Below are 26,000 nucleotides of genomic sequence, written 5' to 3'. Positions count from 1 at the left end.
GCTCCAGACATCACCAAAATTTCATCTGACAACTCCCCACTCTTCTCATATCATTTACAAAGCTGTATAAATGCAGCTTGTCATCAATTCCTGGCTCTGCTTAACTAATAGATTGAATTCTTACAAATACCTTCCAGTGAAGGTATAGAATTAACTTGTACTCGGTTACTTTCATAGACCTCTGATTCTGTAAATACATATTTGCATAACTTCACAGAGGTTTATAGTTTCTTTGATGCCAAAGGAATTGCCTATTCATGCATATAAAGTTACATATATGCTTAAATATTTGTGGAGCGCGAGAATTCAAATTTGATCTGGGAAAGAGTCATGTGGTCAGTTGTCCCCTTCACTTCAACTTTATGAAGTCTTTCATGATAACTGATTAGTCTATGGATTTGTAGGCTTTCTGTAAGTACCTAAGGACATACTTCCATTAGTGTGAATGATCCTTTTGGAATTAATGGAATTGTTCAGGGTAGTAAAGTAAGTATGTGCATGAGGCTCTGCAAGTCAGCAAGTAAAAAGTTGATTTAAAATACTTTTCTCAGTTTTCTAAATTTGTTTTGAGTGTCTGATTACTGATGTGTATGGTAAATTTTGTTTTCRGTTAATAGGTCTTTTCACCAGACATAATTGAAGTAAAAGAGAGGAAATATAGAGCCCAAATGGTATGTGAAATTACCTTTATTCTTTCTGTAATGAAATTTGCTTTAATGCATCTACTTGCATTAGGATTGTAAGCCAATAGGAGTATTATTATTAGCAAGGCTACAGATACACATATCTAAGTGATTATAGGATTAAAATCTTTATTTTTTTCCCCTAGTTTTACTTCTAACRTAACATACAGATTTAACAACTTTATTTCCTTTCCTGACAAATTCTGTGAGTTCCTGGTGTTGTTATCTAATGTCAGCMAAGTGTGTTAAGCATATTTTACGAAGTTAAGATAGTACAGTTCTGTAAAGAAAAAACACAATCAAAACCAGACCAAGAAGTAGAGACTGCACTTGTAGTACAATAATTGCAACATTTCTCCAAACTGAAAATACTTAGCCATTGTCAAAAAGAAGGTTAAAATACCAAGAGTTCTGTGTTAAATGTCAGTTACTGTTAAATTTTTAAAAAGACTTACCTTCTTAAGGAGCCTCAGTCCCAAATGYTTTTCTATTCTGGGAAAGGATAACCTTACATGGTGATTCAAGAGTATTGCTGTTCAGGAATAGCTTTTTAAAAGGGAAAGAAAGAGATGAGAGGCCTGCCTCTTGCCTCCCGTTGCCACTGCCTGGCATGCTGCATGCTTGTTCCTGAACCAAGGCAGCAGTTCTTGCGTGTCTTGCCCTTTCTGCCAGTGTTCCTCTTAACGCCATCTATATTTCTGTCRGAAAGACTCCGATTCCTGTTCAGTTCTTCACGTTGCGCAGGGGACATCCAGACACCAGGTATYACCTGCAAGCCCTTGACGTGTGTGAGTCACTGCGAACGCAGAATGATCGTAGCTGGCTCCTCCGTCCTTATGTGAGGAGTATGCAGAGCATATTATGTGTTTGCACGGCCATTCTTCAGAGAAGCCTCAGTGGAGAATTTCCCATTTAACTGCAGAAGATTAGCAGAAAGTCTAGGAGTTTCCCAGTTTGCAACAAAAGTATTAGGCTTCCTTTTGGCAATTTAGTTCCTAAAGTCTCAAACCTCCATTAGTCTGGAAGGATCTCTCTTAAGTATAAYACAGTAATCATTATAATTCTGTAAAACAATAAAGAAATGTTTGAATCATTCTTTCAGTTCTGCTTAATACAGTATATTGTAATGCAGCAGGCAGATCAAAACCTACGGAAGTTTGTGCTTTTTATTGGTATGAAACACAAGGGCYTCAGCCTGAGAAAGTATCACTGACTTTCTTGACACTGGTGCTTAAGACTATATCTTAAGCATAAGTGCCTTAAGTATAAGCATGTCAGGATAATCAGCTCTTATGTTCTCAATTAAATCCACCTCAGCATTATAGTAAATAATTATCTGATTTTTAAATGTGAGTATTGACATTTTTCTTTGATTGACCAGAGCCAAAGGCAGTCTTCAACCTAATCTTACAATATCTCTGATAACATATTTTCAGGAAGGCAAAAAGATCTATGTAAGATGCATATATGGCATCTAAGATGTTACATAACTGCACCTGCTATTTTAGTTGCTKACTGGTGTGAGTTATGTATTTTGAAATAGCTTTCCCCTCAGACTGCTTCCAGCTTTGCTGGTAAAGCCCTCATTTCTTCAAACTCAGTGTGATTTTAAAAATTTGTGTAAGATTGATTATGGCCAAGCATAAAAATGTATTGTAGTAAGTTTCTGATTTGATATATGAGCTTTTCTGTTCCATCTATCAAACTCACTTTTAATTCTGTACATTAGTTTTATACACCATATTGTAAACTGCATGTTGTCAAAATCCTCCCTCCTCCCCATTACAGTGTTAACAGATGTATGCAAAAAGACTCAGCCAATTTCACCAGGCTTCCACCATAAACAGATACTCAGTCATGAGGTCTAGGGGTTGGCATCAAAGCTTGAGGACATCTCTTGCCAAAAAGACAGATGGACATATGAAGAGTTAGTAATTTTAGTACAGTCAGGGCAAATCCTTCTCCATAAGTGAATTAGTGAGGCTTGTTTGAAGATAGTTAAGTTTTATTTATGATGCCTTTTCTTTGGCCAATGGCATAACAGSGAAATAAAAGCAGTCCCTAGATTTCTGTGGTTATGCTGTAAACATTTTTTAGTCTTCAAAACATGCAATTCATATATAATAGCCAAAATTTGCTAATAGCAATAAACACTGAGTAAACACTAGCAAGCCATAAAAATCCATGAAAAGAATGAATGCTAAGCCAGAAGTTGTCTAGCAGCTTTCTCCTCACCTATTTAGTTCAAATTTGTTCTTTTTTCTCCTGTTTGCTTTGGCAATTGTATACAAGAGTGAGATATTTAGCAACAGGCAAGCCTTAAACACAACTCAACACCTAGCCAAGTAAATTAGAGATCAGTCACTACTCATATAAATAATGATGGACTCTATGAGGATGCTTGGGCAGAAGTCTCTTGGCAAATCCAACACATTTTCTGTTATTCTGTTTCTAGGGACTTTTTCCTTTGAGTTTGTGCTTGCAGATTTAATTATGAATAGGGACTTCTGTTTCTGTACAACCTGAACAGCATAGCCAATATTTTTGTCAAATGTATGACACAAACTCAGTAGAGAGTCAGTCTAAAAGAAGGCTGMATTTTGCCCTATTTTCTTCCCAAAGTTCATTTTATTCAACTCTAATTAGTTWCAGGGTTTTGCTGCTTACTATCATTTTGATTCCCTACTAAAAGTTCTATCTTGTGCCTTCTTGCTCCTTCTTCTTCAAGGTACAGCCAATGCTGAGCAATAACTGGCTACCAGCTGTACATGGTCACAGCTAGAAAAATACCTGTTTCTAAGCCTGTTAGTCACTTTGTAAGGATGGTTCTCTTGAAGCAATCTTAAATCCTAAAGCTCTAGCCACGCTTGTGTATGCACATCCTCAAAATGAATAAGATAAAATAAGGTCAAAGTGAAAAGAATTTTATATTATTTTAGCTTGATTTTATTTAAATAGTATAGTCCGAAGAAAGCCAGAGTTAAATCTGTGGAGTTGTCTCTTGCAGAAATTATCTTTATCTGTGTGCTCAGTAGATGCTCCTTTTAGTAGGGGAATGGGTCAGTAAAACTTCTGCTCCCAAATTTCTGCGTTTTACAGAAACTGGATTAATTTTTACTGAATTTGACCCAGATCATGGACAGGTTTAGATCCTAGTTTCATAATMAATTTTCCATCTTCTATTGATTTAGTACAGAACCATTAATTTAGAAAGTAATCATAATGTAGTCAGTCTAGAAGCTGAAACACTAGCTCTTTTAGATGACTGGTATCTTTATTAGAGCGATRTGAATGTAAATCTGGTGTCTAAAATTGCACCTACAGTTGTCTGTACATGATAAATTTGCAACTGCAATGTATTATATATATTTATGCGACTGTAACTTATCAGATATCTGCGTAGTTTAGGGCATGAAAAGACTCTGAGAGCAAGTATGTTAGTCAGAATAAAGACCTTGGTCAACATGACCTTTAAAGTTATAYTGACATAGAATTCCTGTTTTTCTCAAATATTCTGTAAGTAAATAATTATGATTATATTCCAATGATTATAGTAAGTTTCAATTAAAACATATTTTAAATATACAAGCATATTTTGTACCCATAGCATACAGCATTTTTCAACCAAGGCACTCACAGTGATTTACAAAACCAAACTAATATACCCTATATTTGCTTCACCAGACCCTCTGTCCCATACCATTAAGAAGGACATATATTTTATATTGTCCTTTAAAAAAATAAACTGTATACAAGAGAGGTGAAGTGACTTATTCAAAGTCACACATATATATTATTATAATCATATCTTTTCAAAAATGTAACTTTCTAAAAAGTATGGCAACATTACAGCATACTTTTTTAGATACTAATTATGAATGGAAATTTCTCTTACTATCAGAGCGCATTTCAAGTCGGAGTCTGTATTCTGTTTGTTTTTTTAGATCAGCTGTAGCACTAGAAAATGCCAGTTCTTAAATTTCCAGCAGTGTATAGATTTGCAATACTATCCAATAAGCAACATGAAGAAATTCAGAAGAGATTTTTGGAAGAGTATTTTCGAAGTTTTTTGCACAAAATCAAGARTGAAAAACCTAAGTAAATGAAGTTTAAATAAACCCCTGTAAAATCATTTTATTATGTATGTAGAACAGCATGTGGTTAAAATTTCAGTTCCTAGAGGTCATTAACTTCCTGCACAGAGCTTCTGAGATAACTAATGCATTATCTACTTAAGCACTGCAGTCAGTAGTTAGGACTTGAGAAAAAAAAAAGCACGTCCTTGCTAAAAGCAAAATTAGGCTACCTGTAAGGTGCAAAAATGGAGATATTTCCTAGGATGTCTGTTCCAAGTAATCCTTTCYCCCTCTGCGATTTTTTGGAGAATTTGGACAAGTGATTATAAAACCTAGAACTGACTGCATGTACTACTYGGTCTGATTTTTCTTATCAAGTTGTAAAGTTAGAAGATTTTTTTTTGTTGTTTTATTAAATATACCATGTCTGGTAGTCATTCGTGTTACTTGGTATGAATGCATGACTTCCCCATGAATGACCTTTGGCTGTCTAAATCCTAAGGCCAACAAACCACTATAAATCTCTTGTTAAAATAAAATACAAATCACATGCTAACTTTTAAATGGCTTGTGGTCACTTAGAATGAAACTACAAGATCTTTTGACTGTAAGGGTCTTACTGAATCTTACTTACTGAGATAGACCCTCTTTCTTTCGCTCAATTCCGGCATTCCAGGATCAGCAGTCCTTTTATTTGGCTTTGAATTCTTTTGCTTAGAACTTACCTTGTTCCAGCAAAGTTAATTCTTCAGAAATCTAAGATCATAGTTTATATATGTAAACGGTCAAAAAGGAAATCAAATTATAAAGCATACGGTCCCAAATCAGGCATCTGGCATACAGTGCAAGTCAACTAACTAGAGAGAGCTGCGAATTCTGTATAGAAACGCCTCAAAATCCACCAGTCCATTGGTCTAAATATTTTTTTCTATCAATACAGAAAAAAAACCCCAAATCAATTGTTTAACATAGAATTGGTATTAATACAATATGCTTTCATTTTTTTTYCCTCAAATTTATAGTGGTAGGAAGGCTCCCCATAGCAGTTCTATATCAGGAATGAACAAATTGGCAGCGCGGCTGCCTGGGAACATATTGACCAGACAGCAGGGTTCCTCTATACTCCATTTACCRCCAGCAGGACAACGGGTTCTGGCAGTTAACTCAGAAATGGAGTAGTGCAGCAAGGCTTCAGCAAAGTCACCTACCTGGGGTGACATCAATTTCACTCTCCAGCTGTACCTGAGCGTGAGGTGTTTTGTGTGGAGCTGTGCCATTATGGCTCCATCTCTTGGGAAGAAGGACCCACCGATGAAGCACAGAATTAGTGCTCTGGCTCTCTGCAGCTGCTACTGAAAGTGCAATCTGTGGCAGAAAAAAAAAAGGGTAAACTCTTTTATAACGGTTTCTGAAAGAGTGAGCGAGGTCTTGTGGAAAATTTGTGTTGTGCTTTAATCTTGCATGGCAATCATCTAAAAATTCAGGAAAAATACGAAGGAATTGCTAGAAAGACAGAAGAATCTTAATAAAACTGGTGAAGATTTTGAAAATAATAATAAACACAATAAAATAGTATAAAAATCCTAGAAAACATTATATTTACATAATTTTATTATATAAAATAACAAAATGATTTAAAATAATAATAAATATTATTTTTAAAAGCACTAGAAGTGGAATCTGAAAATTTTACTTTAATGAGCTTTCTTTGAACTGCCATATACACAGCTTGAAACAAAAACAGCACTGACATACAAAGACTAACCATCCCCATTTCTGTTGTGAAAAATCTTATCTTTGTAGTCTCAGATAATTGTTTTTGAGCCATCACAAGACAGTGGAGAAAGRAGAACTACCAGTTATAATTACTGACTTAAAAGAACTTTGACAAAAGTCTCCTGTAAGATCCTGTTCTGGAAACCAGATACTCATAGGGTGAGTGGTAAATGACTGTCCTGGGTAGGAAACTCGCTCAGCGATTGGAAACAAAGCAGTGATGGTTCATGGATAGCTTTCAGCGCTGCAGAAGTCCTGTTGGGGTGCACTGGATGCACTGTTGCCTAATGAATTAATCAATCATTTGGTGAAAGTACACAAATGGTGAGGTGATAGATTTTGCAGATAATACAGAATTCTCTCAGATAGGCAAAATCAAAGAAAAATGTGAAGCATTTCAGAGACCTAGTAGGGTTGAATGAGTAGATGATAGCAAAAGAATGCATACTGCAAGAAGTAATCTGAAATAACAGGAAAATATGTTAAAATGCTACTGATAAAATTCTAAAGCAGTTTCAGATATACTTTAAAATGCTTTTATTGTTTAGAAGAAATATCCTTATAAACTCAAAATGTGAAATAGTTCTACTACTAATCCACAGTCTTAGGTTTTAAATTAATCAATGAGGAAAGAGTGTGGAGGTGTTTATTTATGAATGATTCAGTGGAAGTATCCCCTCCATATACCATAGCATAGATACAGACTTCCTCAGCTGGAATGCTGTGCTCAGTTCTGATAGTCCTTTTTCAAAGCAATAATGCAAGATGCACTTCAGGTGATTTCCCTGTGTCAGGAAACTGAAAAAAAGTAGCTTAGATAAGAGAAAAATGGAAATGAAGAACTTCAAGTAATAACTAAGATGGCATACTGTGCAATTTTAATTGGCATTCTTTGTAAGAGAGGATAAAGAGAGATGCAAACAGATCTTAAGAAACTACATTTGGAATAAGACAGTTTAAAAGGTACAGAACACAGTTAATTCTGTGAAACTCTAACAAATAGTACCACTGTCAGAAAGAAGTTAGTCTGGAGAGAACATTCATCTTTGTATTAGAACAAATATATACAAAACACATTATGTCAATCACTAAAAATTAAGAGTTAGAAAAAAAGCTGCCAGTGCATGAGTCATTTCCTAATTGCTAAAATTTTTCCGCTTTTGAAATATCTCATACAGTTTGCTGATAGACATATGACATAAGGTCATATGGGATAGAAAAGTAGGATAGCAATACCTCTGCTCCGAAAAGACTCGCCAGGCCAACACTAAACTATTTCCATCACTAGCTGAAGTGATTAGCAGGGAATTGGTTGCTTGACAGCCGTGTTAGCCCTGGGTCATTTTCACACTATTTATGAGCCGATGTTCTATTTGCATCAGATTTATTAGCTATCTCTTTCAAAGGGAGCAAGGATGAGATGGGAAGCTGACTGCTGCAGATCTCTGCAGATGAATGAGTCAAGATTGGCCTTGAAAAAAAATGGGGGGGGGGAAGGCAGGTGGAAAAATGGAGATGCAAAAATGAAGTAAAGACTTTTCATACCTGAGGGGTTAAAAGATGGCTTTAAGCACAGACTGCCCTCAGATCCACTTGTTTCTTCTGCACCTGACCTCCTTGTGGGTGAGCTGCAGGTATCCATCMGGATGTTACTCGTGGTGTTTGGACTTGTATTTCTGCAAACAGCCTGGAGCTTTTCGATGGTCAGTTCTTCCAGGCCTGTGTYGAAAAGAGCAGCAGTCTTTAAGGAAGAGCAAATACAAAAGGATAGAGAGAAGAAAATCAAATGAAATGGATGTAAAAATAAGACGCTGCGTGTTTTAATTTTGATACCTGCATCACTTTTAATAATTACATAGATAATCAAGTATTTCAATGGAATATATCTGATAAACCATTAAATCATCAAAGCACTGAGCAGTAAATATGATATGGTTCTTAATAATTTTATTCTAAAATTGAGCTATTTATAGAATGCTTTGGTAGCATTAACATTCTTGTAGCTGGTCCTCATAGTGATGAAAATGTATTTAATAATATTTTTGAGATGCCTTTTCTTGATTTGTAGATGCTTGCTGGGGTTTCTGGTTTTGTTTTTTTTTTGATGCAATGCACTATTAGACTCCAATGCCTGTATTTTGAAGCCTTCCTTTTTTTGCAGCAGTCAGCTATTGGTTAAGAATAGCTACATTATATTGTCATTAAATATTCATTAAAATGAGCTGTGGCAGCCTGTGAGAAGCATCCAATTAAGCAGTTCACTCTCTACACATAAGGCTACAAATGAGCAGTCTTCTTGCTTTTCAATAATGCATCACAGGGCTGCAGTTAGTATCTGTAAAATAATTGATAAGGCAAAAGTTATTTGTAAAATACATACTAGAAGTAGAAAAGTAGATTAGAGAGGATGATTTTGCCTTGAGACCTTCCTCTGACAGTGGGAAAAGTACAGCATTCTTTGATTTAATTTTTACACAGCCTGGGGAAAGCTGAAATGCCATATCTAATCATTCAATATTTTCTGTTTCTGACATGTATTATGTATCATTGAATCTTTGAAATCAGAGACGGAAAAAACATCTTAGACTTTATTCACCTGAAGCCATCACAGACAGTAAACACGGCTTGGCCATAGGAAAGATTCAGTGAGTTTTTTTGGTTTAGCCAACATATCTTACTTTGCTGCTGGCATATTGACGCACCCATAGACTTGTTTCACAGCACGTGTCTACGCTGCAGCGGGAGGCAGTCTGAGAGGGCTCAGCAGCAACTGGGGTGGAGGTGCGTTGGCACCAAGCTTGTGTGTCGGATCATCCGTTTTACAGATTTCCCAGGATCGGCCCATGCTGCGGACCCCTCCCTGGCACCCAGGCTAACAAAGTTAAAGCTGGCTCAGGTTTGCTGCGTGTGTTTTCAAACCACTTCTGCATGTGCTGTTGCYACACACCTCGCATTATAAACTGGTTCTGACACAGCGGTGAGCAGTCACTCATGAGGAACCTCTTAGACCCCGGAGGTATTTCTCTGGGCGGCTCGGCTGCTCTCAATATAAGACAACGGTAAAGTAGGAGGACTGAGGCCAGCGTTGTGCCAACCTTTCRTTTCTCCAGCCCTAGCAGTGACCAGGGAATAAGCCAGGCTTTTGTGTCAACTGTTGTATCCCAAGCTACGTACCACATGCCTTTCTTTTCCAGCAGATTTCAGGTTCAGTTTTGCCTTGCATGTATCTCACCTTCTGCCACTTGCTGATTATTTCCCACCCGTCTTCACTTACTGATATTAGTTTCAATTCACCACTTTGTTTAATTGCTGATTTCCATGCACTGTTTCAAAATGTACCTTCTGGTTATTATCAAAGCGCTGTGTACAAGCCTAAATTCCATGGGATATTGGTGCAGCAGACTGGAAACTTTTTGGCCTTTTCACTTATATTTAAAATGTAGACTCTAATTGAATTAAACATGAAGCAAAACATTACAAGCTGTACAGTGTTCTTTTTTTTCCTTAACCTGGGGGTGAAATTACAATTCGTTTYGTTGTCCCTACAGTGCAATATTTAATGAGATACAAAACTTTGTACTGACTCTACTCTGATGTCAAAGGAGGAAACCTAAGGATATGGCAGCTAGCAGAGGGCACCGGAGACGCCTGGAGCTTTTAAAGGCAAAGAGACCAGGCTGGCAGAGCCTGCTCTGCGGGAACGGAGGGTGTGCTTTCCGACCCAGCTAAGGGCCAGCTGCCCCTGGAAAGAGGTCTGTGCTCCCTCACTCTCGCCCTTCCAGCTCCAGCCTTGCGCTCCTACCACTTCCCCTGAGGTGAGGAGGCACAGTGGGGAGCTAAAGCAGCGCGCGACTAAACTTGCAAAAAACGGGAAGCGTCTTCTACTGGTTTGTACTTGAGGTAGTCGTAAGGCAGGAGGGAGGGAGGCAGAGCACGCGGCTGGGGCTGCGAGCGGACTCGTTTCCCGCGGCACAGGCTGTAAGACCGGCGTAGGCGCGCGGTGGCTCTGCGCTCGGAGCCGTGCGCGGACAACGCTCTGCTTGGCGGCGGGCGGCCTGGGGCCGKTCAGTACGGCTCGCTGTACTGACAGAAGTTCGGCTGAGTTGTTAGGTTACGGCACAAAAAGAGCTTCGCCCGCGTCCGTCGGAGATACGGTTTCTGACTGGCCGGAGGCTCGGGAAGCCGGTGCTTTGAACCGTGGTTTCAGCGTTATTTGAATGCTGCTGCAGTTTTAACTGCCCTGCAAGGCACACCTCACTATAACATCAGCTTACGACAGCAAGGGCCAATTCACAAGTCTGTGTATGTTATTGATCTCCCAACCACTACCACATCGTAAAAAAAAAAGAGGAAATTCGGACCTATGGAAGTAATGGAAAAACTTCTTGAGGATCAGGTTTTCCAATACCATAGAAATGAGTGTATATCTGCGATAGCTCAGCAACACAGTAATTCTTTGTTCAGTTTTCAGCTCTCCCTTGCAGTGGTTTTCAAATAAAGCATGATGTGAAGACTTACATCGTTTAGTACAATTTCACTATGAAAGATGTATCTCAGTTAAAAATCTTACTTCTAAACAAGAAAATAAGAATGCTTTTTTAGCCATGATGCAAAGCACCCTGCAATTAATTCAAAAAGAAATTAAAATTAAAACTGCAATTTTGTAGCTACACTTTTSCTGTATTTTCTATACTTTCCAGGATATACCTTGTAAATAACAAATCAATTCATTCAGAAGTTCCATCAGGCAGAAAATCCAGAGGATAAAGAACACTTCCTAGAAAAATGCATTGCCGGATGGAAGGTACGTATTGAAAGAAGAGCTCAAGTTCTGTACTATCTACATATGATATACATTATTTATTTATTTTCTCCTGTGGTTTTCRACATCCATCAACTCTTTCCGTACAAGTAGAAAAAAAGGTTTAAAGTTTTAATAATTAAAATATGAAGACAGTAAAAGTAGTGACATAARTGAAACTAAATCAAATGAGGTTATGAGCTTGCTTACAGAGAGGTAGGCATGGCATTATTCGTTAATAAATTCTTTCGCAGTTTTTATTGTGAGGCATGCTATTGTTGTGCCTAGATATCAGAGGAAATCTTTCTGCCAGGCATAATTAGAACTGTCTGCTTTTGAAGTTTATCTTAGTATTTGCAGGGGATCATCTAAAGCCCACTCAAACCAATCGACAGGCTTCTGGGATCTGTCTCCACTGTGCAAAGCACCGTATTAAGAGATGCCTGACTCGGTGCTAAGTGAGCCTCATTGTGCAGAGCCCTGCAGAGACACTAACTAGAGGCCAGAAAGGAGAGTAACCACCGAGCTAGTTAAGCTGCAGTCTCCGGTTCCACGGGCAGCTCATTCTCGGCCAGTATGTCACCTTAGCGCAGCACTACCATGCACAGCACGGCCACAACCTTGTTATAGTAGGAGTGCATGTGTAGTTTGACCTCAAATTCAAACAAATTCAGACTGTGCCTATCAGACATCGTTAGAGCTCGTGTGTTTCTCATTACATTATTTACCCAGCAATCTACAATAATCTAACATCAGTAGGAAGCAGAGGACGATTTAAAATGCAATCAACTGCTTTATCTCTGAACTGTCACATAATGCAAAATTTCTCCTGCCAAGCTCAATCAAGGCAGGACACTTCTTGCAACCACCAGAAAGAACTCAGAGGTCCCAGACAGATGCCAGCAGGGCCAGGATTTTAGCCCGGGTCTCAAAGACTACAATTTCTCTCCAAGGGCATGAAGGGTGCTGTTTCATGGTAGTGGTAGCCAATTTAAGCCTGGGCCCATAGAGTCTCACCTTCCCCTCTGACCCCAGATGTGTATTAGATACTCCTGCCTTCCCCCACCATTTGTGAGATATGGGTTCAACTGGTCAAGGGAACTGATCTGTGTGAGAAGTAATTACTTTTTTTTTTTTTYCCCCTCTGATAGAGTTAGTTTTCACATGAGTTTCCTGAACTAGTTTACAATGTAGTCACAGGTTTTCAGTGCAGTGGTGGGGCTGGGAATACATGGCCTGTTCCGAAGATGCCACTGCAGCAAAGTGACCGGCTTAAACTGCCATGAAACCACTGTTTCAGTGAGGTTTTACAAAAAAGCATAAGCTTTTTCAATCTTATTCTTAATGCTCTGGTGTATAGGAACTATACTACTAGAAAGGATAATTTAATATATTTCTTATCGCAGCATAATAATGCGACATCAAATCATCAAATGGCTTACATATAGTCAAATGGCTAATTTTGTATCTGAGATCCTAATCCAAATGTTTCAATAATCCTTTAAAATATGWCAGAAAAAAATACAGATTTTAACTAGCTTATAGTTCTATAAATCTATTTTTCAGCAATATTATGAAAGCAGTTGAGCTGCAATGCTGCTTTGATGAATTTTATGTTTCATTTTATTTTCTCCATTAAAATCTTTGCAACTGTTTTGAAAGGAGAAAACAGTAAACACTGCATTTTGAGACCCTAGATGATTCCTCATGGGCTTCTCAAGCCCAAAATACATAATGTGTAGAAACAGAGTGGTCCTTCAAATTGAAAAGATATTAAAAAAGCAATATACTTGGCATTTAATAAGCCCAAAAGAGAAGGCTGTGGTGCTAATATAATTTCTCCTGTGTTCCAAATGGAAAATACAGACATTATGAAACACACTTAGGTCCTGTTTACAAGTCATGGCCTTTCATTTTGAGAGATATCTTTTGTGTTGTGGTTCTTCAACTTGGCAGGAAAGCAGCATTGGCGAAAAGAGCCCCCAAACCCCTCTTACAATTGGCACTCCAGCATGGGCAGTTTAGTGAGGGTTGGCTGCTTTTGTGCTTGAACTTAGCAATCCATTTTTAACCAAATTGACTCTGGATTCATCTCAATACTGGAAGAATGGTTTATAAAATATTTGGTAGTAAAAAAGCAGCCTCCTTTAGTGAACAAGAATGGAGAGATGAAAATAAGTCTTAGCATTGTACATTTACTGACAATGATAATTCTGCCATCTCCAGTCGGAAGTGGCTCATAACTTCTCAGAAGTGTAGACAAAATTGAATTTTGCTGCCTTAAGGATGGGAACAAAATGAGTAAACCCTGGACAGCTACTCTTTACATTACTGTAGACAGGCTTAGGAATAGGATGTGCTGTTGCGGTGAAACTTCTACCCTCCTCCAGCAGTAGCCCCAACTTCACGCATCAGATCTCTGTCTTGGGACCATCAGGAGGACAAGTTTCTGAAGGGGCTGGAGTAGACAAATTAGTAAGATCATGTCTGCCCCTTGCTGGCACAGTTTTACCCCAGGTTGTTAGGCAGCTGCTGTAGACAACTGTTTTTTTTTTTTTTTTTTTTTTTAAGCCTACAGCTGTTCCTATCTTCTGTGTCCGGAACTGCTGCCATCTCATTAACTGTGCCAATGTTGAGAAGAGAAAGGCTCATTTTATTCCTTAATGGGGGAATTACTAGCGCATAAAGCTGGCTGATAGCATCAGTCCCTACCAGGTCCTCAAATGTGGGTAATAATAGAAAGGAAAAAATATTCAGATGCTTCTATTTTTTGCAGGAATTGCTATATGTGCAAAATGTTAACAGGTCTAATTATTATTTTCCCTATTTAATGACCAAAAATGACCGAATATTTTGACTATGAAATAGTCCATGTGGTAACAAAACACTCCATAAATGGTTATCTATTGAGAAAAAAAATGTTTTAATCTAGAAAAATGTCAGYGACAATCCCCCAAATAATGCAGAGTAATGCATTTTCAGATTTCTCAGCAATTTTATCGCTACATGGGCTGTCATAGTATTCTAGCACTACATTGGTTATAGTCACAGATTCATTACTGGGGTGGTAAATAAGTGTTTTTGTTGTAGATATATAAAATGGGTAATAAGGCTATAATTATAGGTATGAATGCCTGTTCTTACTGAAATGTTAACTCTAGAGATTTAACACTGATGCCTCATTAACTCCTACTGTTGAGTTTTGCATCAGCAAGCTCATCTAATGCTGTCTCTAAAATATGCACTTTTCCTTCAGATAAAGTAGTTTTGCTTGTGGGAAAGATGTACCATCAGCTAAATGAACCAAAAAATTCTTAAACTTTTCTTTATCCTTTTACCCTTTTCCTTCCAAACAGAGAAAATTAGGTCTTAGCACGTTAGGTTCTGGGAAACACGTGGATTTTCCAATAGCCTGGAATGAAGCAATTATGCTGTCTCAGTGCAAATGTGATATTCAAGAAGGTACAATTTTCTTAAATTATATTTCTGTTAATTACTTTGAGCCTTTCTAAGCTCTGAAAGCTAACTTGATTGCTCTCAACTATGAAATCTGGAATAAAGCCAAGATGAAAATAGTTTCTATTTCCTACTTGAAGAACAAAACTGACATTATCAATGAAGTAGCTATATTTTTATTTGAGCCTTCTCTTTTCAAGTTTAATTTGTTAAACTGCAAAATCATTTCCATTTAAGCACCTTTCATCTTATGCTTTTTTATACATTTCTTTATAACCTGTCTCAGTAAAATAGGAGAGAATATTATTAAAATAAAATTTAATGATCTCAAATTGAAATGCTTTAAATAACATCTTGTTTTTACTTTTTCTTAATTATTAATTAGTCTTATTAATAAAAATGTAGAATATTGACTTGCATTTGAAGAMTTTTAAAATAAAGATGTTAACTATTTTTTGGCTTGGTTTTCCAAGCAAAAAATGATTATGCAGTGATCATGCCTATTTGGCTGTCCCCTCAAAAACTTCTGGATGCACTGACCTGCTATAATCAAACTTTAGGTCTTTTAACATGAAGCTCTTAAAAGTTTTGCAAAAAATCRATGGCTGGCTGGAGAAGACGGCCTTACTACAGTGTGCACTGASGGAGAGTTATAATTCAGAGCCCTATCCATTTTAAGAGGTAGGAGTCAGATGGCCAGACAACATGTGCATACTGGCTAATCGGTCAGCTCTTCGTTAACTCCAAACCAAAACCAGCGTATACGGACCATCAGTCAGCCAAGCAGCCAGGGACGTGAGAAACAGCAGGGAAATACTGTGATGAAGAAAACGTGAGGGCAATAGGATGATGCGGAGGGTACAACAAGTACAGAGGAAGTGGTTAGGAGGTGTAAAACTAAGTCCACAAAAAGTAAGGCTTCCTGTTACGATGTTCATGGCACAACTCTCAGACAAACATTGTTTCAATCAGGCTTGGTAAAATCAAGAAGGTRTACACTTACCTGTGCACTAAAGCATCTTCGTTTACACATTGCACTTTACCTAGAAGAAGATTTATGTAAGCAAAGTTTTATTAAGTAATTCTAAACAGTATTCATATACTTTTGCCTTTTTTGGCAGCTGAAGTGCAATAGATGGACTAAAAAAGGATGATTTGTTCCTGCACGTAGGAAACAGAAATGATGGATGAATGTATATACAATATCTATGATGTATAGTCCACAAGGCTGATGTGGAGGACAAAGCAAAGTCACTCTATTTATATTCTCTAGGAGAAATAGTACTCTGTATTATTTTAGTCTCAGATGTGGGGTCATTCCAAAGTAAAATGRAACTTCAAATATGTCTGCATTTGGAATGATGGTTTGCAATTTTGTGATGTGGTAGAATACAAACAAATGTTCTCCCCACTTACTATGTTATAGAATCATAGTCATAAGGTCTTTTCTTCTACAGGTTTATTTTTTCACTGTATTCAAGCAAATGACAAAGCAAATCTGTAAGATAAAAAGAACTATACCTATAGTGCAATGGTGAAAGCAATATCGAAATAGAGAGTCCTGTCCTCACATTTTCWTCTGTTTTCCCTTGTGTATGATACAGAGCAATCTCATACATTGTTCTCCTAGTGATTTGCAAGGTTTGAGTAAGATGCTAAAATCTGAAGTGTAGGACTGGAAAAATGCCTTTTTGTCCTTCAGCTGCATTTGTATTTGATTATGATAGTTTTATTGTTTTAAGAAAATAGTCACGTGCACAAAATTAAAGATGTGTTTACACCAACTAATCAAATAATCAATAAGTCAAATTCGATAAGTCGGAGTCAGCTAAGACAAGTCAGAGTGACATTTAGTTTATATATGTGCGGCAAAATTYTACCTTACAGGGTAGAAACATTTGAGGAGGAAGTTTTCAAAATACTGTATTGCACTTAAAAAATACTGAAACTGATAGCTGTAAAACCTTTAGAATAAGAACACAAAAACTGAGCTCCCAGGCGAACAAACGTCATATAATTATTAGTGTATTTGTTTATTTGGAGTAATACTTAAGAATTTCAGGGATTTCTTTCTTACTTATAATTACACTGTACTAATGGTAGAAGTTTTTGGATACTTCCATTGTACTGCAAAACAGACTTTTGTAATTGGCCTCAATTGGCCTGTTTTAAAATCTTATTGGGATGGAAAGGAATACTGTATTGATAGTACTGGATCTTGTTTCCTGTTAAGGTAATTATCTACCCTTTAAAATTCAAATTAATCCTGAAAACAAACTAAAGAGCGGGTCTTACCATCTTTGTGGGCTCACAAGGATGTGCTATGCATTTAAAAAATAACAGTATGGTTTCACTGAGCCATATACCCAACTTTTGGTCACTTCTTCATTGACTGTGAATTGCATGAATGTCTCTTAGGCCACATGACTGCAAAGGAATACACAACTGTAAAAATCCTCTCTTCTTAAGAATCCCCTGAAGCAGAAAATGCCTCCCTGGAGATGCAGGAGCTTGATTCTATCTTTCAGTAATAATAATCCTTTCCGTGGCCTTGTGTGGGGAAAGCTTAAGATAATTTTAAAAGCAAAGACTCTTTTTTTTCCATATTGATATTTTGGAGAGGAAATGAAAATAAGAATTTTACAGGTCTTCTCCTAGGAGGTAATACAGAGTTCACAAGGCTGAAGCTTGGACTTTATACTGTGGTTCTAACTCTGAGGGTGCAATTCATCTGACTAAGGGCAGACATCTATACTTAGGCTAAAGGTATTTCCTAAAAAAGTCCTTCTACAAAGTCACAATTCATCTGTCGCATTTATGCAGTGGGGACAGCCTGGACAATTGAGTTCTCCGTAGTAATTCAGCTTCACAAGGTACCTGCATATACACCCAATTACTTGCATGGAAATACACGTAGTTGACATCTGGTCAAATTAGCAGTAGCTAATTCACTTTACAGATCTGTTCCTATTGGGCCACAGTGCTTGCTAATATAGATATAGCCATAAATAGAGAGTTTATGTGTGGAAGGAGGCAGGAAATGCCAAGGGCAGTGGACAGAAGGGGACCTATGTGGGGTAGCTAGGACTGTACCAGAAATAAAAGCAGAACTACCTACATATGCTTTCTCATCTCTTCACAGTCTAAAGAGAAATGCTAGAAGAGATGGAGAGTCAGAAACCCTGCCAAAAACTCCATCTCCAACATTTCTAAGCGTATCAAAAATATCTCATACCTTTTACTAGAATGAGACTGTGCATAATGTTATGGAGAAGTACACCATCATTCAAATGACTTACTGGAAAAAGATCAGGGCCAATATTGACAGATTTCTGTAGTAATATAGATGTTTTCTTGGACAGGACAGAGAAATCTTGCCTCACATCAGAAAATAACAGCATCTCTCTGCTTCCCCAATTTCTATTTCCTTGCTGTCTCCTATCTTCAGGCCCTAAACTGGATTTTGCCCAGTTGATGACATAGACTAAGTCCTAGTCCAGGTTATGTTTTGATGCAGGCAGCACTGTGCCAATAATAGTAGTTGCCATGAAGTAGTCCTGTGCTAGATGGTGAGCCTTCTGGTGTGGGGCAAATGGCCTCATCTGCCAGCAGTTAGTGACAAGGCTTTTCAGAGCTTCATCACACAAACCCTCCTGATGAGATTCCTATTACTGACACCAGCACGACACGAACTGAAACTACAAATGTCGCTTTTGAAGGAATTGCTGCCGTTGTAGCTCCTGATGATGCCACTATGCTGTGGCTATTATCAGGCATGCTTCTCAAGTAAAGGGAGATAAAATGAGAAAGTGCTTCCTAACACTATACTCAAAAAAGTGCCTGTCCAGACTGCATTGAAGTAGCTGAAATTGTGCTTGGCCTATCATCTGGCTCTTTCTCAAGGAGAAAGACCTTCCCAAAAGACACCACAACAAATGACCAAAGAAATAAATAGGCAGTCCTAATTTCTAGGACTTTTTCTTTTTCTCTCTTTTTTTTTTCTCTTCCGTTTAACCCTCCTTCACATTCTTCCTCATCTTTTCATCCCATTTAAATCCTTTTCTATTTTCATCGGACTTACCTGTCTGTGCTTTCCTTTTAATCCATTGAGTCAGAGCCCCTTTGATTAGGGCAGTAGTATGTGACAACATCTTGCACCTGATGAGCCCCAGCAGCATTGTAGCACCTCTCCTGCCTTTGGTGTCTGCAATGCTGGAAATCCACCACTGTCTCTTGGTATAACCGTAAGTTAACATGCCCCACTCCAGGATCTTTCTCAAGCTCCAGAACAGCTGCTCTTCACCCCTAGTCCAGTTTTTCCTCATTGTCCTTTAGGATGGCTGCCCTTCCTCAGCCTCTTGGCCTTCAGGAACAGCAGACAGTACCTAAAGATCAAGCATAAGAAACAGAGTCATATTTTCAAGCTACGAAAGGTGATCTACTGTGGACTGGATAGGCAATTGTGAATAGTTTTAGAGCTGCTTCACACTTTGGTGTGCCAGAAGAGGGTGAGAAATTAGGGTTTCAGTGCACAATCTCCTAAGGATGAAGGAAAAATAGGGAAGAGGGGAAAGAAAGTCCACTTTCACTGGAAACACAGTCAGTCCTCTGTGTCTGGTGCTAGSAAAGACCAGGTCATGACAGCATCTTTGGGACCTGTTCCTGTAGCCCAGCTGAAGGAGGAAGGTACATGCATGAGCATGCCAGGGCATCCTTACAGGAGCACTCTCGTCTCTGCTACGCTGAACTGCAATATGTAGGCATTATAAACAGACCAAGAAGCTCAGCACATGTATCTCTAGATAGCAGCTGATTGCTAAAAGTAACCATCAATTTGCATCAGAAGTTTTCTAACGGAAGAAATGGAACTCACAGAATTATTTGTGAATATTGATATTTTTGTTGTCTATTGCTTTGGTTATCCTGGAGAGAAATGGTACATGGTCTGGTTCTGCACTTCAAATCTACTGAAAGGTGAATGAAATAACACCARGAGTTTTCCCAGAGCCCTGGCAAAATTCTAGAGGATCTTGGAAACAATGCCAGGATGCTCACGATGCTTCTTGCTCACTTTCCTCTTGATGGCTGTGACAACGTTGAAGATACCCAGGAGAAGGAATGGATCTGTTTCAGAGGAGGGCAGGGGGAAAATCGCAATGCAGGCTTTGTCAGTGGGTTAGAAAACAGCGGATCATGGGCCGGACATTGTGGAGTGTTATGTCTATATACTCTTTCTCTTTGTGCAAGTGGTATATGACAAGAGTGTATTGCCTGGCAAATGTGGTGGCAAGCTTTGGGTGGCTGACTCCAGCATTTCATTACCTGGTCTATATTAGYCTGTTTCTGCTTGCTAGCCCAGGCGTTTTCAGTTGAACCTCATGTCCCTCATGCTAGCCCAACTATGTCCATCTCTAAATGGAAATTTCCCCTTGCCCTTAAGTACTCTCTCCCATTAAACTCTGTAAAACTTTTCTCTGTTTTTATCTGCTCTAGAGTTCTCACAAAAGTCTGTTTGCTTTGCTTTCCTCTTCCTTTTTTCTTTTTCTTTTTCTTTTTCTTTTTTTCTTTTTTCTTTCTTTTTTTTTTTTTTTTTGCTGCTCGCACTGTTGCTGATCCAGGCACCAAGCCAGGTGTGCCTGAATGAGCATACTTTATAGATTGCTATCACCTTGACAGGTACCTCATTCAAGAGATGCCCAGCTGGTGGGTAATGGTCCTTGCCTGATGAAAAATAATGGTTATGTAAAGAGCAAAAGCTTATTGTAGATGTTAGTAAGCAAGAGATGAATCATGACTGGTTTTGGCCATAGTTTAAATGMTTAGAATAACATGGGTGTATATGGAGTGTCTATGCAAGGGAAGCACTGCAGACGTTTCTTATTTTGGACATCTGAATGAAGCTGCCTGTATGGGTGAAGATAGCATGTGTTTCATGAATATAGATGGGGAGTCCAGGTAAAAAACCTCCAAACAAAACATCTAAGGCAGTACTAGTAATCTACTTTTAGCAAAATAAATTGCACGCTGACTTCCCATCTCACTTGAGATCTCTAGGTGCTACTGTGCTATAAATAATAATAGCACTCTTATATTCTTTTGACAAGTGGAGGAGGTTGAGAAATTGACTGGGAGAAAGACTGATTCTTTCATCGTATAACATATGGATGATCAAGATGGGGGAAATGATGTGCTGAACTTGGAAGATTTGTGTGGAGCTGTGGTTCCACTCATCCTTGCAGAATTTGTGTGACTTCTTTTTCTACAGAGAAGTTGGCAGATAAAACAGATAAAGTAAAGATTAAAGCACAATGACAGGCAAATTTGGGGACATTTGCATAGTAACTGCCTGGCTAAATTTTGCCTGTGAGACTTATAAATCTGTCACTTTCATGAACATAAGATTCACACAAAATATTAGCCAACAGCTGAGAAAAGCTATCATTTATTTTCTCAGAAAAAATAGTTGAAAGAACAATTTAACCGTCTTTTYCATCTTAAAAGGCAAACCTACCTTTTCAGCCATAATTTTGTATGGTTGCTTTCATGGACAAAGTAGAAAAAATCATCTATTAGAAATTGATATTGCACAAGATTTTTGAAAGTTAACATTATCTTCAGACCAGATTTTGTTATACCTTCTCATTAAAACCTTTGATGCTAATTCAGAAAATTTTGTATAAACAATTTTAAAACTTTAACATAAAAAATTAGTAATTGTTCAATACAGTTTATCAGAGAGAGAAATTCAGAAACTTGGTTAGAGCATGGTGCTGCTAATGCCAAGGTCGTGGGTTCAGTCCCCGTATGGGGCTATGCTGAGGGTTGGACTGGATGATCTCCAGAGGTCCCTTCCAGCCTTACCATTCTATGATTCTATGAAACCTGTTGTTTTACCTGTTTATAATTTAGCAATTTCTGTGAGAAGTCAGTACAGTATATATGTACTATAAAATCACAAGGCATTCAAAATTTAGCTTAGTAAATTCATTTTCCCATTGTGTTTCTACTTTAGAAGCTTTGGGGATTCTTTTGGTTTCTCTGGACCATGCTCGGTTGAATTCAGAGCATACCTATGCTTTACTTTTCACTGCAGAATCTATTTTAAAATCTGCAATGATACAGCACAGAAATCTTACTTATATTAAAGCAAACTCAAGTTATCGTGGTTATGTAATCATTATAGTTGTCACTAATTTTCCAGTATATGTTATACTTACCTACATTGACAAATTTATACTGATTTTTTTGAAGCCTTTGCAGTTACTCTGGATTTACACCTTTATAAAGTGAATAGAGTCCAGTTATATTTGTTAGAGTACTTCCATTTGAGTACTGTGGGGGTTTTTTTTTGCTACTATTAGCTCATGTTATAGTATGTATTATCTATACCACTACATACTCAAATTCCTAGAATCCTAAAAAGATAATGGAAAAACACAATTTCCTTTTTGACAGAGTATTTAGCAGAGTAATACATATGAAGGATACTTTAAAGCATGCTACTGTCTATATAGATTTTATCTTAATTTAATGATGAGCCCTTCTTGGTAAATCATTTGAACTCTATTCTTCCATCTATACTATCCATAATCAAGATATGGAATGTCAACGTACCTTTTTTTAAATTCGGCAACAAGAAGGCTATACATTCAGCAGAAAGAATGATGCTGGGGCAATACACATGGGATTAATGCAAATGAGACCTTCATCCTCTAAAATCTGAGCAAATACTCCAGCATAGCTTAATATTTACCTTGTATGTGCCTCTTATCATTTCCTGAGTCTCAGAAACATTTCTCTTTCCATTTTTCCTGCTAAATGATTCTCTAGGATTCTTTTGACAGGTAACTGCAATACGAAGAAACAACATAGTAAGGACTGCTTCAATGGCTTGTGTGAACAATTAAAAACGCTCCTTTCTTTTTCAAAATAGGACATACCATTGATACGATATTGCTGCACCTTCTTTTTTATGTACCTGTAAAACTGAAACTATACTTGTAATTTAAATAACATTAAATTGTTTGTTATTTGGGGAGGTTTAGGCAAGAGAAGTTCTGCTATTTTCTGTCATCTGGAATAAAAAGATTTACTGTTCCCACTCATCTCCGGAAGAACAATTTTCAGATATGTCAAATTTGAAGTTCAACTGCTTCTGAATTATCTATTTGGAGTAATAAAATATGGAAAATAAAGTATTTCTCCCTGTATCTATCTATAGAAACACAGAGAAAGTTCCATATGTAGTGTATGTGTTTATTCAAACTGAATGAATTTTACCTAAGCCTTTAAAAAGGTATTCACTTTTCAGCATTGCTCAAGCATGGAAAATTCATCTCAAGAGAAGATTTTATATGGGAAATGGACAGCTACAGATAAACTGTTTTGCAGTCAAAATGTCAGCCACTGATTTATGGTAGCCAGATATAAATTAGTGGGAAGATCCCTTGAAATTTCCAGAATACATCAATGCTGAATTAAATGGAAAATTTATTTTGCCAGGATAAAAAAAAACTGTAAAAATTCCAGTGGATTGTGAGGCTATGTCCAGTAAGACATACCATTTTCCAGAACACTGAGGGATCACTCAGTTCTCTTTTTTTGTGATACATAGCTCTTGTTCATTTTGTGAGATCTTAAATTTCCTCTATACAGAAGTCGGTTCAGGCCTGCAAGACCAACACATACATTCAGTAAATTTCTCCACTTTCCTAGTTTTTTGTTGTTGTTTTACTTCTGTAAGAGGGGGCCCATCAGTACCAACTGCTAGTCATTTGGTAAATTTACATCTCTTCCTGCTATGAAAATCTTATTTAAAATGAAAGGCATCTGCCAGGCACCCTGCAAAAAGATTTGCCTTCCCCAAATTTCTCTTTTTGATAATCTGAAGAATTCTTCAGGCCAAACTATTTGAAATTGGGAGCTCCTCAGATGTTTCTTGTTTTAGTACTAGACACGAGGTAGCCTCTCTGAAGTGGGGTGTACTCCCATTCTGCTGTTTGAGGTACAAAAGCAGGAATTCCATTCATTTTCTGAATACTTTGAGTCAAGATTCAGGATAAGCAGCAAGAAAAGGGACAGGAGAGCCTAGTCCCGCTCATACTGAAACCAGAGAGAGATTTTGTCACTGACACGAAGGTGAGCAAAATTGGCATGGGCTATCTGTGACTGTGATACTGCAAAATGTCTCCCATTACGGGCTTGAATCTAATCTCATGTTCATTGCCGTAAAACTGAATAAAATAATGATTGGAGTTGTGAAAGAGAAATCAAGTCTGGTGGATTAGTCCCATAGCCTGCAGGAAGCCTGCATGGAATGTGCAAGATTAAGCTTGTTGCACCTTTGGCGTTATAGCAAAATTTACCATCGTAAAGCAACTTCAGTGCTTTTAAATCTCAGAAAGTAACAGATATCTTCAGAAAGCAACCTATTGAAAAATAACAGCCCTTCTACCTTATATAGAGAYGCTGCCACTATAATCATAAAAATTATAATTGCACCATCCATAAGAGGAAAAAAAATAGGGGAAAAGTATCCACATTTTGGGAGAAGTCAGTCTCAGAGATCATCCTCTATCTTACCTCTGGCTCTTCATCTTGCTTTGCAATAGTTCTCCAAGCTCCCAGGTACTGATTGCTGCCTCGCATGAAGTGGCTGGAGAAGTTCAGTGATGGCTCAAGGCTGACACAGAAGCTCGTGACTTAATGTTCTTGAATTTATGGTTGGAAGTAGCTTCAAGCAGAAAATATAGCCTACAGGAGAAGAAAGGCAGGTGGGGAGGTAAGAGTTCATACTGAAGTTTGCTGGAGGGATCCAGGCAATGCAGAGAGGTAAAATAGGAGTAAGATTGTTACTGAAGAAAAGGAGGGAAATGGTATTTACTGTATCCCAGTAAAAATTTTATATTCCTCAATGATACATAATTTGCTGCTATTCAAGGATAATAGCCCAGTAAATTAAAAAATATCAGGGAGGAATAAAAAAGTTAACTTAAAATACTTTGYATATATGCTGTTTTTTAATGCAAAGAGCTTTTATCCAATCCCTGTCTGGCTAGAAGCTGATGAACAGGAAGTCAGATGCTTTAACTTTTCTCATAGGAACAAATTCTCTCATTTTGCCTGTGTTCATAGGCCTAGATCTGGGACCAAAAAATAATCTCCCAAGACATTTATAATAGCATATACCCATTACTTTCCTAGTTACTGCTAGCATTCTCTCTGTCACATACATCTGTCACGGTGAATTTGATTGCTCTTTCTGCAGCTTGCTCAGGGGTCTTAAGTCCTTCAACATCCTCTGTATTGTATCTTTAGCTAAATTCAACTGCAACACATTTGCAACCTACTGTTCCAAAAAAGCAATACGGTTGTTTCCTCCAGTTGCTTGAGGGAGTCCAATTACTCTGACATTTTAAATTCTGATTGATTTTCAGCGATTTTCAAACTCATGTTAAAGATTTTGGTTGCCTTAACAATGCATGTATAGAGGCTATTATTTCTCTTGTTCCTTTTCACATGCTTTACGCCTTTTTACGCATCTATTAGTTTGACCTGCCTGTTAGTAAAGCTGCCATCCGGGCCTGTAAGCCATCAAATGCGGCATTTGGTTCTACTGCTTCAGAATAGGCATGATTAAAATACATGAGCATTTCACATTCTTTTTCATGAGCTGTTTGGGTCCAGAAACTCCAGTTTCATAGCCTAATCTATTTTCATCAAGATGGAGGACACCCACATTTCTCTCACTAGCATTTTAGCCAATCATATTGCCATCTTTATTTCAGTTTTATCTGTTTCTTCATATAAGTTTGACTTCATGAGTTGTGGGATTTTAATTTGCAGTGATGTAATGGTTCCTTCAGCAAGAAAACTCGGGGGATTTTTATTTTTGTCTTTGCCCACACGGCTTGGGAAATCYCCTCTATACAGGCCCAACTATTTCTATTAATTTATTACATATCATTAATGAGCACTCATGCAGAATTATTTTGTTCATAATTGCATCTTACTGTAAAAATTTAACTAGATTCAGGTTTCCCTTACTCCAGCTTTATACTGCTACAATGCTGCGGTAGTAGTTTTGCAAAATAGGAGTAGGACAATAGTGAGTAAAATGTATACTCCAAAGGTGTTATTTATACATACACAGCAGATGGTTTGGTGTACAAGCAAAATGCCTACGGTTTTTCATTTGGGGTCTGTTTG

This window comes from Rhea americana, unplaced genomic scaffold (assembly GCF_003343005.1).
Source record: "Rhea americana isolate MKP2758 unplaced genomic scaffold, rheAme1 scaffold_22, whole genome shotgun sequence".
NCBI lineage: Eukaryota > Metazoa > Chordata > Aves > Rheiformes > Rheidae > Rhea > Rhea americana.
This window is presented reverse-complemented; position numbering follows the sequence as displayed.